This window comes from Corylus avellana, chromosome 9 (assembly GCF_965113065.1).
Source record: "Corylus avellana chromosome 9, dhCorAvel1.hap1.2, whole genome shotgun sequence".
Classification (NCBI taxonomy): domain Eukaryota; kingdom Viridiplantae; phylum Streptophyta; class Magnoliopsida; order Fagales; family Betulaceae; genus Corylus; species Corylus avellana.
The window spans coordinates 9137350-9153441 of NC_142498.1; the positions used below are offsets into that span (position 1 = coordinate 9137350).

The 16092-nt window shown below is 40.2% G+C and overlaps 1 non-coding gene across 1 annotated transcript; it reads right to left on the reverse strand.

Annotated features, from left to right (window-relative positions):
• Nucleotides 1–310: 310 nt before the first annotated feature.
• Nucleotides 311–417, reverse strand: LOC132191202 (small nucleolar RNA R71). The gene has a single exon (XR_009441230.2). It is a non-coding gene; the product is annotated as a small nucleolar RNA R71 (small nucleolar RNA).
• Between the last annotated feature and the right edge of the window lie 15675 nt (nucleotides 418–16092).

The following is a 16092-nucleotide window of genomic DNA, read 5'->3' on the forward strand; positions in this document are numbered from 1 at the left end:
ATAAATTATAATAATACATTAATATTTCAATTGTAGTTATAAGTAACTCATTATTTAATCCAATGTAAATTACTTAATTTGATATTATACGAATCATATTATCATTGTACATGAATCATATGATGAACTTGAATAAGTATTTGAATTGTCATTAAATCATATGATTAAGCATTAATCTTATACATTTATATTATTCAATATGCATATTTTATATATATATAATTTGTCATATTATATATGTATAATTTGTTTTTATATATTTATAGCCACAAAATTCCTCAAGAAGTTTTTCCTAGCTCAAAAGACAAGGCAACTTAGAAGGGAGATTCAAACATTCCAACAGAGAGATGGAGACCTTTCCTTTGAAGCATGGGGGCACTTCAATGTGTTGCTTCTCAAGTGTCCACATCACAACCTACCTTAAGATGATCACGTACAAGCTTTTTATGAAGGTTTAAATGACACTAACAAAGGTATTGTTGATTCAGCTTGTGGAGGTGATCTTATGGAAAAGAGCAGTAAGGAAGCCATGGAGCTCTTCGAGATATTGAGTGAGCACTCCCAACAATTCTCATCCAGAGGGAGGCAAGGAGTAAAGAGTAAGGGCATGTATGAAGTGAACACGAATAGAGGAGTTCAAAATCAGATGGCTGTCATGGAAAGGAAGCTAGATATGATTGTAAAAGCCATGACTACTCATAACATCTCTCCCGTTCAGCAAGCTGCACAACTCCAGGTATGTGCCATATGTTCCCATTCTAATCACACTACTGAGACTTGTCCTTTGTATTCATACAAATCAGGAGTAAAAACCTATTAAAGGCTTAGGATGAGATTTATTACATCATGGCTTGAAAGTATAAGCCTTGCATGAACCTTGGCATTTTGATCGAACATTCCATGCTCTTTGGCCGAATGTTCGACCTCGATTCCAAACTGTTAGGTTTTAGTTTGGCCTTATTCAATGATGTTTCTTGTATTTCTTGTTGTTTAAAATTTTGGGGAATAGCTTTTAGGCTTTTAGGGGCTGTTTGAAGAAGCTTACTGTTTTCCCACTAGGAACCCCGTCAGAACGAGACATGTAACGAGGTGTTACTGGTTTCTCATCAGGAGTGCCATCAGAACGCGACATGTAATGGTGAGTTACTATTTTCTCATCAGGAGTTTCATAAGGACGGAATATGTAATGGAGAGTTACTATTTTCTTGTTAGGAGTTGCATCAGGACGGGGATGTAACGAGAGTAAAGTTCATGACCGAGTCCTGGGCTTAATAAAGTGACAAAAGAACCCCATCACAGGTTCTTGGGCTAATCAACTTGGAGAATTGGGAGTAGATACCATGCCCTAGGCCTTGTGTGGTTGTCTATTTTCATAGATTTATGCTTCCTTAAAGAACAACGTAGTAGATACCATTATAAATTCTCTAGGGAAGAAAGAAACTAAAGTAGATACCATGCCTAGTTCGTTGTTTAGGGAAGGCAATAGCTTAAGGAGTATATACCATGCCCTTAGGTTGTCAAACATTGGATATCTAGAGATAATTGGAATATTGACATATTGTCAATCTTATTTGAGTATGGTTAGCGGTGGATTTCAAAGCCCTAATCCTTTTTAGTTTTAGTATTTCTTTTATTTCATTTCTTTAGTTTAATTCAATATGTGACAATTGAGTTATTTCCATTAATTAAATAGGAAAATACATTGTAAGCATAATTTACAAATCCTCGTGGGAATGATCTTGTATTTGCCTGCTATACTATCATTTTGATCTTGTGTACTTGCGAGTAAAACGTAGCGAATATTTGCCTATTAATTTAGGTAGGTATTTTGATAAGTGCCAAATATTGCATATTTGGACCCCCTTAATTTGCATTTGCTAAGCCTTTAGCTTTAGTATTTTCTGATGTTTTTGTTAGTTTTTGTGTTTTAGTGATTTGCAAGTCATTAAGAGGAAAATGCCGCTTTAAGGTGATATTTGCAACTCATTCTAGGGCTTAAGACACTTCATGGAGCATTGGTAGCAAATTGGAATCGAGCGATGATTCGCACTCGACGAGTCCCACTAAAAAGGCCATATCTAGAGTTGTATAGCTCGGATTGAAGCGATCTTGGTGTCATTGGAAAGCTAACTCAAATATCTACAAAGTCATATTTCACAAGAGTAGGCTAATTCCTACTGGAATTGCAATCGATCGTACTTTTAGTACGATCGATCGCACTCGCGCCCCGCGCCATAGGAGGCACGTTGCACGAGTGCGATCGAGCGCACTCAGCCGACCTGGCAGCGCTAAAACCCTAAAATTAGCTTATAAATATCATTGCCTTTCATTGTAAACGTACGAAGACGCGCCGGGGGCGCCGTTCTTGGTCCTTTTTTGTGTTTTCTGGGTTTTTGCAGCTTGGAACTCGAATTATTTTGTAAGTTTGTAATATTAATGAAGTAATTTAGTTTCTTTATGATTTCTTTTGTCATGAGAGGCTAAATCTTCAACTAAGGTTGAAGATGAAACCTCGCCATTGATTAGTTTTATCTTTTTATGTTTTGTTCGTACAAATCCGACCTTAATGTAATGTATGTTTGTTTTAATTCAATTATGTGACAAAATTGTGTTTGATTGTGCCGAAGTTGGATATTCAATGTTTTTCATCCGACGGATACTTTGCATCTTTTGATTTACTTTGGATATCCATTGTCTTTTGTGCAAAGCATGGATACATTGGATCTTTTGAACTAAATTGGATATGCATTGTCATTTGTAAAATGGATGGATTCATTGAATCTTTCAATAGGAACAATAGAACATGCATAGCTTTTCATTGTTTGTCGGATGTATGAACAAACACATGAGAATGTATGCTTTAATTTAGTGAGGTGGATTCTAAAAACCTTAGTTCCCTTTTTATCTTTTAATTATTTCATTTTGTTTTCAATTTCAAATGCATGACAAACTTCGGAACTAGGTTAAAATAGGATTAGTTTAGATAAGAATTAGTTTTCACGACACAATTCCCTGTGGATCGACCTTGCACTTGCACACACGCTATATTGCACACGACTCGTGCGCTTGCGAGTACAATTAAATTTGTACATCATATTTGTCACAACAGCATGCACAAGAGAGAGAGAGAGAGAGAGAGAGAGAGAGAGAGAGAGATTATGGAATAAGAGGACAAGAGAGGAGTGATTGCCTTCACGTGAAAGCCTGGCTTTCACAAGAAGCCAAGCTACTGCATGGCAGAAGGCAGCATGCCTACTACCTTCACACGCAGCAACTTGGGGGACCTGATGGTCCTCAAGCGTGAGAAGCAAGAGGGGGGGCGTCCCCCTCATTGCTATAAAACAGGGAGCAATGCTCCCTGCACCATTCGCACACAGGGAAGACGAGAGGGAGAGAGAGGCGTGGGAGAAAGAGGAGAAAAAGAAAGGGAAGAAGAGGGGTTGTTTTCCCTCTTGCCAACCAGACCCGAGAGAGAGATTCAGAGAGAGAGAGAGAGTTAGAGTTAGAGAGAAGAGAGTTGGGTTCTCTAGCCTAGACCAGACCTGTGAGAAGAGAGAAAGAAGGAGAAGGAAAAGGAGGACAAAAAGAAAGAAAGGGGTGTACTGTTGTGGCTGGGTCACCGGCGACGGGCGGTGGTGGTGTTTCTAGCGATGTGGCAACAAGCCCGTAACCCGTTAGGTAATCTTTATCATTTTGTTAGTTTAATGGAAGGATTTCTTGATAAACCCTTCTAGCCTCCAAATCTTCTCCCAAAGCTTGAGTCTGCTTCTCTTTCTCCTCTCTTCTCTCTCTCTCTCCTAAAATTGGATGGATTGTGGTTTGGCCGCTCGAGCGCATGGTTGCGTTCGAGCTTGGCTGCTTGTTCGCTCGAGCGCATCAGTCTTGCATGCAATCGATCCTAGGCTCCAACTTTTCCCAAAAATGTCTTTTAACCTTGGAACTTGCCAGAAACGCTCGCTTTTCTTCAAAATCCTAAAAACTGCAAGAAAACACAAAAACAACACAAAACATCAAACTATAGCAAAACTAAGATATTAACATATGTGATTTAAGGGGCTAGAATGTGTAACATTCAGCACTTATCAGCAATCTTGTTAAGACGGAAGACACAAACCAAATCCCGTTAAGACGAGATAACTACCATTAAGACGACATAGACAACTCCTTTGTTCACACAAGAAAACTTGTTTTGGGAGCCTCAATAAATCTTCCTTTAGAGATGAACAAGAGATTCAAAAGTCAATTAATTCTCTAGTCATACAAGTTGGAACAGACACATTCACTGATTTAATTCTCACAAGAAGAAATTTGAGAAGTTAATCCACCTGAGGCATAATTAGTGAAGTGAATGATCATTTCAAAACAGAGGATACACAATTCAAACCTCAATTCTCAAGATGTTAAACAGTAAATTGCTTATCACTTTTGACAAAAGTCAAACTCTTCTTCCCTGATTCTTGCGCCAAAAGTCACACACCCATTCCTCCTCAATTGTCCAAGTCATTTATTAGAAGAGATATCAATAACTTTGGTGATTCACCTTTTACCGCAATACATAGACACCAGCTTTTTCTATAAGGATCAAGAAACAAGATATCATTTGATGTTCAAAAATATGAAGGCACACATGAATTTTGATCAATTTGCTTGTCATTGAAGGAGGTGATGGCATGAACATTTGAGAATTTAGACATATGGAGTCAATTTGTAAAGGGAAAAAAAACAGAGTTTCAAACTAAGTAGACATGAGACACTTAGGAAAGAAGAGTATCCTCGTTTTGAAACTTGTGCTTTAAGTGAAATGGCTTTGACAGATTGACAATCAAAAGACTTACTCAAGGATCACCTCTCAGACGGGGGTGGCCGATCCACCCACGAAACCAGTTGGGGGTGGGTGCGACTGGGTTTCAAGGGTGGCTCAGTCACCCCCATACATCTTGGGGGTGGCCCGTCCACCCTTGGGGTGGTTCAAGACCACCTTTATATATATATATATATATAATTTATAATTTGATTTATTATTATTATATTTTATATTCTTCAAACAACCCATACAAAATATCAACTCTTTTTTCTCATCGATATTCGCAATTTTGAGTTTAGTTGAGTTAAATAAAAAAAATTGCACACCCAAACGAGCCCTAAACTATTGAATAAAAAATTTGTTTTTTGAGGAATAAATTAGGATGTTTATGGCTAATAGTGTGGGCAATAGTGGTGGTTTAGTGCACTTTGGAAGGAAAAGGCCCATGTCACTATTCATAATTATAGTATGCAACACATTAATGCTATAATTTAGATGGAGAGTGACTGGTTGGATTGGAAATTTATGAGGTTTTTTGGGCATCCTAAGGTAAATAGAAGAAAAGAAGCATGGGCTTTGTAGCGTTGTCTTTCTGACTTCAACCCGCTTCCATGGTTGTGTGCTAGTGATTTTAATGAAATTATTAATTTATCAAAAAAAAAATGATCAGCCATGAGGCCCAACTGTCAGATGGAGGATTTTAAAAATGCTTTGGATGATAGCCAATCATATGACCTGGGTTTTTGTGGGCCTAAATTTACATGGCATAATGGGTGTACCGACAATGGGTTCACGAGGGACCCTTTGGATTGAGCTGTTGTAATAAGGAGTGGTGTGAATTCTATGGTGTAGTTGAGGCATTGGTGTTGGCAAGTAAGAGTTCTGATCATAATCCTATTTTTATTTCCTTTTGTAAATCAAATAATAATAGCTGGAGGAAATATAAGAAGTTTCGGTTTGAGGCTAGTTGGGCTATGGATTCTGGCTACAAAGAGGTTGTTAAATTTGCATGGTGGGAATGTACATCATAGATTCACGTGCGAGGTGTTGTACAAGGAAAGCTCCAAAAATGTCAAAAATATCAGCATAAGTGAAAAATACATCACATTTGACGGAGGGGCTCATTAAAAAAAAAGAAAGAAAAGAAGCTATCTATGGTGCAACCAAATGAGGATCAAACTGATATGGCTATATCTCCAAGATGAGCTACATGTGTTGATGGAGAAAGAGGATTTAAAATGGAAGCAGTGAGCAAAGGAAAATTTGATTAAATATCGAGATCACAATACGAAGTACTTTCATGTTTGCACGAGTCAACGAAGAGAAGTTAACCCGATTTCAAATTTTCAAAATGAATATGGTAGATTGTGTAATAAAAATGAGGAGATTGCCAATGCTTTTGTCCAATATTATAAGCAATTATTTACTACCGCTCAGCTAGTAAATATTGGTGATTGTAGCTATGCTATTGAAAAAAAAAAAAAAAAAAAAAAAAAAAAAAGTTACTCCAAAGATGAATTTACAAATTTTGTTTGAATTTACTATTGAGGAGATTCGTAGGGCTTTAAGTAAGATGCAACCTCTAAAAGTGCCAGGACCAGATGGGTTTTCGATGGGATTTTATCAACGAAATTGGTCAACAATTAGTGAGGAGGTATGCAATGTTGTCGTTTGCTTTCTAAATTTTGGGCAGTTGGATGAGCAGATTAATGTAACAAATATAACCATTATTCCCAAAATTAAGAACCCTACTCAGGTGACTGTGTGATACCTCAAAACTTCAAAACCCTAAAAAGAGAATTTATTAAAAACTTTTGTTTTATTTTAATAATTCATAACGTTTTGTTGATTTCAAAGTGTTTTAAATACAACCATAAAAGTTTTCTTGGAGATTTCAGACAAGTTCTGACCAAGTTCGTTTTCTTTCAAAGAAGTTCTCAGGACACAAGGTTATTGTAGAGCGTCCCATTACCATAGCAGATTTTGCTTCAGAGGAATTCAGCTTCATTCCTCGTGTTTTTGAAAGCAAAAAATGGCTTCCGTTCATTGTGCCTCAACCAGCTATGTTTCCTAAGATGGTTCGGGAATTTTACTCCAGTGTTCGAAAACATTGTGCTTCCTCTTCAACCCTCTTCACTTTTTTTAAAGGAAAGATATTAAAATTGATCCAAAAACTTTGGCTAAAATCTTGAAGATTCCTCATGTTTCCAACAGTTAGTTTGCCATATACTCTTGAGGATGCTCCTTCCTATGAGGAAATGGGTGAGATATTTGGGCTTGTACCTTGGACTAGCTTGATGAAAGCCTTTCCTGTCAAATCTATCAAGCTTCCTGAGAGAATGCTAGCTCTCATGATCATGAGTAATCTGATGCCTCTCATTCAAAGTTCTACACTCTCACTTGATTGTGCACACGTTTTATATGCCTTGTTCAAAAATCACAAAGTTGACCTTGCTTCTGTGATTATTGATGACATTGCATCTGTTCATAATGCAAAGGTGTTGAATCTAGGTCTTGTAAAGTGCTATCTCATTTCTCTATGCCTCGATGACAAAATGAGGTTGTTGCAAGTCAGCCTTCTGCCTTTGACTACTTGTCTATACCAAATTTGAGAAAAGGAGAAACCCTTCCCCATCTTCCGCGTCTACCTCAAGTGGCTCTAGAACACTCTTTGAGTTGGAAAAGCTCCTTGAAGAACACAAAGTCTTTATGAGCACCCAAGTGGCTGAGATCAAACAGAGAGTTGATGAGATGAAATTACAATTCTCCAGAGTTGAGGATGCACTGCAGTCCCTCCTCGGGTGAAGATGAATGGTGCATTCTTGGATTGGCATTCCCTTTGTCCATTTATGACAAAAATGGGAGAGAAATTTGGGTTAAACTTGACAAACAATATGGTTTTAATTTGGTTGATGTTTTTATGACATGTTATTTTGAGACAATGTGGTGTTTATATTTGTTTATATTTGGTTTAACCTTATTGTTAAAATCTCTGAATGTTTGGTTCTCTGGTTCTCTGTTTTTAATTGTTTTTTGAATTTGGTGCAGTAATGTGATTTGTGTGACACGTTTTAGAACTAGGAATTTGTATTGTGTTTGATTGTTTTTGGATGAGTGCAATGGTTTTTGGTGAAGTGCCCCATGACCTAGCACTTTGGTTTGGAAGGGTTGCTCTTGGTTCTTCTTGTGTTTAGTGGTTTTGTGTCCTTGTTGGTTGCGTAAAGTTTTAAAGATTGTTTAAGGTTTTGTCGTTGAATGGCTAGAAGGGGAGATTGTTAGGTTTTAAGTTGGCCTAATTCAATGACTTGTCTTGTAATGTCTTTATTGTTGTTGTCCTTCTTTGTGTGTTTAAAACTATGGGAAATAGATTTTAGGCTCTAAGAGGCTGTTTGAAGAAGTCACTCGTTTCCCGTCAGGAGTGCCGTCAGGACAAGACATGTGATGGGGAGTTATTGTTTTCTTGTCAGGAGTTGCGTCAAGACGGAACATGTAATGGGGAGTTACTATTTTCTTGTCAGGAGTGGTGTCAGAATGAGGATGTGATGGGAGTGAAGCTGAGAGCAACTGTTTTCTTATCAGGAACCTCGTCAGAACAAGACATGTAACGAGACCATAACTGAAGCTATTGTTTTCTCATCAAGAACTTCGTCAGAACGGGACATATAACGAGACCATAGTTGAAGCTAATGTTTTCTTGTGACAGGCTGTGTTAAGACGAGACAAGTGACGAAGATGAGACATTTATTCTTCACATTAGGACGGGATTGCTTTCTTGTTAAGACGTGGGTTGTTTCAGATCTTCGAATCTGGCCTTCACGTCATAACGAGAAAGTGTCCCGTTAAGACGTGATGACGGAAATGTCTTTATATTTAAGGATTTTGCTACTTTGTTTTTTCGCAAACTTGGGGAAACATTTTTCTCTTTGATAGAAGTATCAATTTTTCTCCACAAGCGTTAGGTCTCCGGAGATTGATTCAAGAGAGGACGTGATATAGCATTGGATGCTCTTGATTGTTGGCATGTTGCCTTGATTTGTTTGATCACAAGAAGTTTGTGGGTTTTGGTGAGCTTGGAAAAGGAAGTCTACTGAAGGGACGGTGAGGAAATGCACTTCGTGAAGATGGTCAAGATGGAGACAGGCTGGGAAGCTTGTTATTCTTACGAAAGTCTAGAGGTCCTCAAGGTTGTGAGTATCGTCTAATCTGTAACTCTGAATCTTCATTTAGTGATTTCTCGAGTTTAGCTACCCCCAATTAGTTTTTACCTTTGAGGTGCTCAAAGGATTTTCCACTTCGTAAACAAATCTTATGTTGTGTTTGTGATGTTGCTTATATTTTGTTGTGCTTGTTTTAATTTGATAATTGTGTAGTTTGTTATTTTGATTATTTGGCAATTAAAGGTAGAGCACGATCCTAATTGTTCTTTTAATTATGATTTAATACCTACTAAAAGCATCGAGGATGATGAGGCACAAGAAAAGTCAAGCATACAACAATCAGAGACATCCAATGAAAATTATAAGCATATTGAATGTGATTGTATTATTGCTAATATACTCATGAGTGGTTGATGTTGTTCTTTTCTTCTTCTTTTTCTAATTTTTATTTTATGTTGTTTTGTTATAAACTATTTAAATGTTTTTATTTCTTATGCGTAGCATACTTTAAAGTGTCGTTCTTCTATTAATAATGTTTGTTTTTTATTATTGCATATTCATTTTATGTTTCTTTATTCTTGTTTTAGAATTATTTTTGTTTATATTGTAAGTTTATTCATAGCTTAGAACCTAGAAAGGTTTTGACGTTTTCTTACAGATAGGTAAAAAATAAATACATAAAAAAAATGTTAGACATCACCTTTAAATACAAGTAGGAACTGTTGAAGCAGTTTTCGGCACAGTGAATCAACGGGGGCCCAAGTCTTCAAGCTACTCCTATCATGGTTCGCCTTTCTGTGACTCTTTTAGTAAATCTGCAAAAGTAAAGCACACGTTAAGAGGATACGTCGGGTGTTGGCCAGCGGTTCCTCCTCTGATGCTTAAGTCAATTTGTGTATTAGTTTAGCATGCAAATTTGTGGTCCCTCGTACCTTCGGACTGAGGCCTTTTATAGTTGAGCATGCGGAGGTGGTTATGAGGGCCAGGCGAAAGATCCGGGATCTGGTCATAACAGCAAGAAAGGTTAATGCTTGTGTTCCTTCTCTTTATGATTGGTAGGAAGCCATTACGTGCATTGATTTGAGGATTGCCTGTACCTGCGTGGCGGTTTTAAGAATAAGATCGTAACCGTCTCGACGATCCTGCTAGGCATGGGCTACCTGTGTATCCGGATGTTAAGTGCGGAAGGTTCACAATGATCCCATGCTTGGATTTTGGTTATCCAAGAGCGTATGGGACGACGCCGTATTCCTTGCTTTGCATCGGGCGCCTTTGGTGAGCCCAATGGGATGTACAGGGCTCCCTTGGGCTCATAGGCCCTTGACCTGTGGGCTTCGAGCGCTAGGTTTATGTGTAATAGTTACCCCCCAAATTCCTTATGCTGAGACTTCAGGAGGAGAGAATTCAAACTCTTAATCTTTTGGTGGTGTTCTTTTTTGAGGGTGGACTGTTCAAGTGTCTTTCCACGCTCGGTTCCCTATAGCTGTTTTTCTTGGCGTCTTAACCATTTATGGAACCTGACATTCGCACATCTCGGATATTCGGAGATTTGTTGCAATCTTACAGTTTTCAAATCTTTTGTCCTTATCCACGTAAATGCATCGTCGCTTGGCCACATGTTCTACTGGGCGTGATTCAAAAACTAAAGAAACGAATTCCAATGTGTGAATCGGTGCCTATGGTTGCGTTTTTTGAAGGGAAAGTTGGCTTGAGTCTCTTCGGTTCAGGCGTGACAGTAGGCTCATGATGTTCTTGCGTTAAATGCCTTGCGCCTTGTCCGAGTTTTCTTCCCTTATAAAGATTTTGCCACCGATCTTCGTCATTCAAGCCTTCTAGATTTTCATCCATTTCTCAAATCTTAGAGTATTTGATTTTCCCAGTGGTCATGTCTTCTCAGAAGCTTCCAATTCAGGTTGACGTAATCGCTGATGAGCAATCATCGAAGATTCCTTTGATTCACCGCTCAGGTGGCTCTTCGGCCAAAGTGCGTCAAATTGGCAAAGGATATCCTTCATCCTTGCGCCTAGACTTTGCGCAACGACAAAGATCTTACCTCTTAGTGGAGGATGAGAGGGTGCTCCGTCACAACTATGACATACCCTCATCGGTTTCGCTGCATTTTCCAAATGACTCCACTAGAATGGTCGGTGGTCCTAGGGAAATCTGCATTCATGAATGCATGTTCATGGCGGGAGTTCGTCTGCCCTTCTCTCCCATAGTGAGAGAAATGTTGTCTTTTTTGGGGGTAGCCCCTGTACAACTTATGCCAAACGGCTGGCATTATTTCATGGCCACCCTCATGTTGTGGCCTACTGTGTTCCCGGGAAAGACTATCGATCCTCAAATTTTTTAATATATTTGGCCTCATTTTTACCCCACTTTCGAGATTGTCATCTTCATGGTTCACGAGAAGAACTAATTTATCGAACTCGGGAAAACCTTCTCTAACAACAAGTAGTGGGTGGAGCAGTTCTTTTACATATCCTGGACTTGGCAGGTGTCGACGTCCGAGGCTTTACCCGTTCAAAATTCTGTTCCCTAGGAATGGGGAGTCTCCCAAGAAAGTTGTAACTGTTTTTAGTTCTTCCTTTTTTCTCCTTTATCCTGCCTTATAAGTTCTTACTTCCCTTTCTACTGCAAGGAAGGAATGTCCTGCACTGAGCCTGGAGCAGCAAGGCCGGGTTAACTACATCTTGGAGTATTCTCAGCTCCCCGAGAATGCAGATCGGATGCTTTTTGGTAGCATCGTTAATGATTCCGCTCTTCGGGAGTGCTTGGGATACCAGATTCCAGTGGATAAAGTTGTATGGGATTGCCAGGGGAACCCTAAGAGATCCAATTCAGCTGGTGACATGGCGGTTTTGCAGTCGCCTGCTTGGGCCACGAGCAAGAAGTGTCAAGCGCACAAGAAAGTCTCCTCTTCGGGGAAGCCGTCTGCAACTGTGACATCTGCTTCAAAGGATTCGCGTCCAACCTCCAAGCCATCAGGTTCCTATGGTCGGGACCAGGTTTTGTCGGCTCCCGGGTTTGCGACGGACCCGCTGGTATTGAAGAGGAAGGTTGATAGAGGAAAGGCACTCCTGGAACCGCTTTCGAAGAAAGGACGTACGGACAAGTCGCAGGACCTCCTAGATGTATTGTCTTCCATTCGGTCTAATTTTGTGCCGATAACTTTCAACCCTCCTAGTGGTTCGAGTGATGCTTCAGAGCCTATTTCTGCAATGGAGGTTACTCCCCTCCACACAGTACCCTTGGAAGCACAACCTCGAGAACCGGAGGAGCCAGTGGCCACTCGTCGTGAGACCCGAACCACGTCTCCTTCCGAGGATAGGCCAATGGACCCGCCAGTGGGGTCCTCCGGTCAGCTTCCTGTGTATCATGGACAGCCAATTAGGGGGCATTCAGGGAGGAGTTCCCTTATTATCAGATCTTTGGACTCGGGTTTGGGGGGAAACCCTTTGTCAACAGTTACCAGGCTACTTCCAATGGACTATACCCGAGGAGAAGGTTGGCTTACTCCAGAGATGTTAGTGGACAAACTCGTCCATTGTCACTAGACGGTAAGTTTTTTTTTAATGCCTTTACTATTTCTGACTCGGCTTTTCTTTCTGTAGAGCTCTACTCTTATCGTGAGTTGGTATAAGGAGTTTCAGGAGGGTCAGTGGGAGTATGCTGATGAGAGAGTTGAGCTGCAGGGCTTAGTTCAGAAGCTGACCCAGAAGCAAAGGGCCTCTAGCTCTCAAGACGCTAGTTCCGAGGTGGAGAATCTCCGTCGTCTATTGGCAAGGAAGGAGGACGAGCTTTTAGCAACCCAACAAGGGCTTAGTGAATCAAAGTTGGCTAATGCTCATCCTCAAACACGTCTCGACGTTGCCGAGTGGGACAGCCAGGAGTTGGTGAATCGGGTTACAGAGGCGGAGTCTACTGCTGCCCGATTGGTTGTAGAAAATGTGAAGATCGCTGAGGAGCTTTCTGAGGTTCGGGTTTCTGATGAGGGCTTTCAAAAACTTTCTGAAACACTTGAGGCTCAAATATCTTAGTCGGAAGATGCCCGTGAGAAGCTTGTAAGTGATTTGGAGGCATCCCGATCCAGGTGCGATCGATTTCGCCAAGGGTACCGCTATTGGAAAGCTAAAGCGGTTCGTTATCTTGCAGAGCTGTCATTTGTTCCTTGGCTCCGGGACCTGTTGTGGGCCCGCGAATTTCATTGGGGTTTTGAGAATCATAGGTACCTCACCGTCCGTAGAGATCATTTGGCATCAACCCTGCCACAGTGGAGTCGAATTTCTTAGAGGTGCCAGCTGCTGTTGTTGATGAAATGGTCGACGTAGGCCGGGAGTTGATTCCTGATGCCCCGAAAGTTAATGTGCATGGGTTCCGCCCAGAAGCGAATTTACCCCCCGAGCCTTTTGGTCCCGAGATTCTCATAGATGACGATACCAATGAATCCCATACTTATACATTCTGTTTTGTTTTGTATAAGGATTTTTGTTCCTACTTATTTGAACTGCTGTTGGTCTTCTCAGTATTTTTTGGATGCTTTGAATGCATATCTGAATTGTCTTTGATCTTCCAATGTCTTGTTGTATTTTGTGGTCGGGTGTCCTACCCCCATGGCCGAGGGTTGGAATGTATTGTAATTCTCGGTCATTAAATACTCCGCTAGCCTTTTGGTATCTGTCGTTTCAGGTTTTGGAGTTCATCATTATTATAGGCACGGCCTCTGATGGTGGGACACGTGGTGCGTCACCGTTTGAGTTTCCTAGGCGATTCTGCGTGGGATGTCTCTTCGCATTTAAAGGTGACCTTTCGTTTTCCAAGTGTTTACGTACTATAAATACCTCTTAGGGTTGAAAGAATCTTCATTCAACTGACTGTCCTTCTTTCTCTTCAATTTCTTTCCTCATGGCTTTTGTTTACTTGTCTGGGAGTTTGGCGGAGACAGAGTCATCGACTCCTTCCGCTTCCTCTTTGTTTCCAGGGGGTGTGGCATCTTCATCCCATCCGTTGACTAAACGGCCTCATTCTTGTGCCCCCGGCGATTTCGAGACAGAAATTACCGAATTACGCTTGCTGTTGGAGGCACCGGAGCAGCGCTTGGTGGATCGTTCCAACCAGTTGGCGAAGTTGATGGCTGACATTAAAGTGAAGGATTATCAGATAGCCTGGAAAGACCCGCAGCTGGAGTCACGAGATTGGCAGATTGCGGATCTCAAGCCTTATCTCGTCAGTATTGATAAGTGCTAAAATATTCATATTTTTAGCCCTTATCTTACATGTTTTAATCCTTTGGTTGTAGTTAATTAGGCCATTTTAATTCCTTTTTGTGTTTTTGATATTTTTACAGGCTTTTGGAAGAAAGTGAAGCAAAACTGGGTGATTTAGGCTCAAAAAGAGAAGATGGAAAAATTGGAGCTCCCTGGTACTGCGATCGAGCGCAATACCAGAGAAGATGCTGCACGAGCCAGGCCAGGAGCGATTGAGCACAGGCCAAAAGAAGGATCGATCGCAGACCTGCAATCGAGCGCACACGAGCTGCGATCGAGCTCACCCGTGCGCAGGAGGCATCCCAAGTGGCGGCTATAACGTCCCTATTTCCATATTAGGGTTTTTCAAACTCCAAATTGTAATAGGATTGAAACCCTACGAAATCCCTAGGGTTACTACTTTTCCAAGGACTTCTAAAGCTTATAAATAGACTCCTAAGCCTTTAGAATAGAAGGCTTGGGGAGAAGGGAGAAGAATAGGAGCTCTCAAGTCAAGTCTCGAGTTTTCTTTCCTTTCTTTTCTTTTATTTTATGAAGATGTTTAACATCAACTCTATGTGTAGCTAATTTATTTAGTAGGGCTAGATTGAAGCCCTAGTTATGTTTAGTTAATATTTCAATATTGGCGCCTTTGTGATGGTTATGTTATGCTATTTAACTTGGTTAATTCCTGCTTTCATGAATTCCTCATATGTGTGTGCCTGATCAACATATGCATGTGGTATGGACTAGTTAATTAAATCAATTTGGATGATCGAGTCCTGGGTTTAATATAAGTAACAAAAGAAACTCACACCTAGTTCTTGGGTTTATCAACATGGGGAACCGGGAGTAGACACTCATGCCCTAGGCCTCATGTGTTTGTCGATTTTCACAGATTCATGCTTTCTTAAAGAACAACTTAGTAGACACCCATACTAAATCCTTTAAGAAATAAAAGAATTAGAGTAGACACCCATGCCTAATTCGTTGCTTAGGGAAATCAATAGTTTAAGGAGTAGACACCCATTCCTTTAGGTTGGCAAACATTAATTATGCATAACATGATCAAAGCATTGGCATATTGTTATATTAGCTAGATATAATTAATGGTGGATATCAAAACCCTACCTTTTATTATCATCACTTTAACAATCAATCTTTGTTTTTACTTAAGGAATTTATTTTTAAAACATAAATTCAGCAATCCTCGTGGGAATGATCCTGTACTTGCACCATATACTACTATGTTGACCTTGGGCACTTGCAGGAAAAACGTACAATTATTCACCTATTAAGTTAGGTAGATAATTTGCACAACAAGTATTCACGAGAAAAGACGGAAGAAAGCCTCTGAGTTTTATTCTGCCACCTGGCTATTTTTGGAGGAAGAGAAGTGCCGGAGACTTCGCAGGAAATACCAGCTCTGGAAGGCTATGGCTCTTGAGAAAGATGGCTTACCCAGTGAAGGTCACCATCGCTAGCCTTCGATATAAACGGCAATGACCCTTCCAGGGCTTTAATTTTCTTGTTCATCATATTACTGGGTGATTGCTCAAATGTGATTTGTACAACGTCACTTTAGATGTAGAGTACCAGATCGAGCCCAGATGTGATATTTTTGGCGTAGTTAGATAAACAGGTGGCCAGGAGTTTATTGTTACTGGACATTTCATGTAATTGCTCTAACTTGATCTGTTGTAATTGAATCTTCTTGTGATGTAAAGTCTTAAATGAAATGGTTACCTTTGACTCCTTTGCTGTGCTGTGCCTTTTCAGCTTTGTTTGTTTGTTATGCCTTGCTTGGAAATCTCATGTTAAAATTTGATGTACAAATTTAATTGTACTCGCAAGCGCACGAGTCGTGTGCAATATAGTGTGTGTG